At 42.2% G+C, this 2,188-nt stretch overlaps 1 protein-coding gene across 2 annotated transcripts in view; it reads left to right on the forward strand.

Moving 5' to 3' along the window:
* FGD6 (FYVE, RhoGEF and PH domain containing 6) overlaps positions 1-2,188 on the forward strand; it is a 106,364-nt gene that overhangs the window by 62,304 nt on the left and 41,872 nt on the right. The window lies entirely within an intron of this gene.

The following is a 2,188-nucleotide window of genomic DNA, read 5'->3' on the forward strand; positions in this document are numbered from 1 at the left end:
GTGAGTTGGCTCTTCACATCAGGCGGCCAAAGTATTGGAGCTTCAGCTTCAGCATCAGTCCTTTCAATGAATATTCAGGACTGATTTCCTTTAGGATTGACTAGTTTGATCTTGCAGTCCAAGGGACTCTCAAGAGTCTTCTCTAACACTACGGTTCAAAAGCATCAGTTCTTTGGTGCTGAGTTTCTTTATGATCCAACTCTCACACCCATACATGACTACTGGAAAAACCATAGCTTTGACTAGACGGACCTTTGTTGGCAAAGTAATGTCTCTGCTTTTTAATATGCTGTCTAGGTTGGTCATAGCTTTTCTTCCAAGAAAAGCACAGTACAAGCCCCCAAAATGGCATCTTTGGCCATTCATTCCTGCAGAACTGCTGACATTACCCAATAATACTTCAAAAAAAACCCCACAGTTTTGCCAGGTATGTGTCAGGGACCCCCAGTTAGAGGTGACCACCTTACTCGTCAGTGCAGCATACTAGCTGGTCTCTGTTGACTGTGTCTTAAATAAACCAGTTTCCTTTTTGGCAGTGGTGGCAGACATGGAATGCAGAGTCTAGCAAAGCTGTGTCAAACAGGTCCTTAAGCTGCTTAGCAGCTAATGTCTGCTGTCACTGTCCTGGCTGAGGAAATGCCTTCTAACTGGAAAATAAAAGTTATCCTCCTGCCAGGGGACAAACATATCCATCATTTAACCTATCAGAAGAAAGGACAGTGCTTCTTGTTTTGCTGAAAAAGGAACTCTTGCATCTTAATTATATTAGTCTTTGAACTGGGAAAATGAAAAATGCCATAGAAGATGTTTAGTTATAGTGCTTTGAGTATATTTACAGTTGAGGATGTTATTTGTGATATGTAAACACATTCTCTATAGTTCTGCCTGATGGAAATCCTGATGACTGTCAAAAATGTTAAGTTAGCTCTATTTTCTCTTACTATATGTGAGTGCTGATAAAAACAAGCTGTTTGGAGGTGGAATTTGGCCCCAATCCATTTGGTTTGTGGAGTTTTTTTGTGTGTTTTTCTAAATTTTAGTTTATACAAGTAGTAAATTCTTATTTTATATTACAGTAATTAGTTGTAAAAGTAGTTCTTTAGTTACTGGTGGAAGTAGTTTGGTTCCTATGGGTTAATATGACTATTTGGGGTTGATAAAGGTACTGAGGGCTTCCCAGGTGGCTCAGTGGTAAAGAATGCGCCTTTCAATGCAGGAGACACAGGAGACGTGGAAAGATCCCCTGCAGGAGGAAATGGTAACTCACTCCAGTATTCTTGCCTGGAAGATTCCTTGGGTGGGCTACAGTGCATGGAATCTTGAAGAGTTGGACACAACAACTGAACACACTGAGCACTAAGTGAAGGGTTTATTAGCACTTGTTGAGCATAGCATTTGACTTGTCTAAAATATACCTTAGAAGAGGAGTCATTTTTTTCTTTTTTTTCCCTTTGGTTGTATGGGGTGACATGCAGAATCACAAAATCTGGTTCCTCAAGCAGGGGTTGAACTCTTGCTTTCTGCAGTGGAAACAAGGATCTTAACCACTTGACTACTAGGGAAGTCCCCTCCATTTCTTGACTATTGCAAATAGTGCTGCAATAAACATTTGCATGTATCCTTTTGAAGTATGATTTTCTCCCGATGGATGCCCAAGAATGGGATTACTGGATTGTACGGTAGTTCTGTTTTTAGTATTTTAAGGAGCGTCCATTCTGTTCCCCTCGTAGCTGTACCAATTTACATTCCCACCCACAGTGTAGGAGGGTTCCCTTTTCTCCACAGACTCTCTAGCATTTATTATTTGTAGATACTTTGATGATGCCATCCTGACCTGTATAAGGTGATTCAGTTCAGTCACTCAGTTGTGTCTGACTTTTTGCAACCTCATGGACTGCAGCACGCCAGGCCTCCCTGTCCATCACCAACTCCCGGAGCTTACTCAAACTCATGTCCATTCAGTCGGTGATGCCATCCAGCCATCTCATCCTCTGTCGTCCCCTTCTCCTCCCGCCTTCAATCTTTCCCGGCATCTGGGTCCTTTCCAGTGAGTCAGTTCTGCACATCAGGTGACCAAAGTTTTGGAGTTTGAGCTTCCGCATCAGTCCTTTCAATGAATATTCAGGACTCATTTCCTTCAGGATGGACTGGTTGGATCTCCTTGCAGTCCAAGGGACTCTCAAGAGTC

The sequence above is a fragment of the Bison bison genome, unplaced genomic scaffold (assembly GCF_000754665.1).
Source record: "Bison bison bison isolate TAMUID 2011002044 unplaced genomic scaffold, Bison_UMD1.0 scf7180017864383, whole genome shotgun sequence".
NCBI lineage: Eukaryota > Metazoa > Chordata > Mammalia > Artiodactyla > Bovidae > Bison > Bison bison.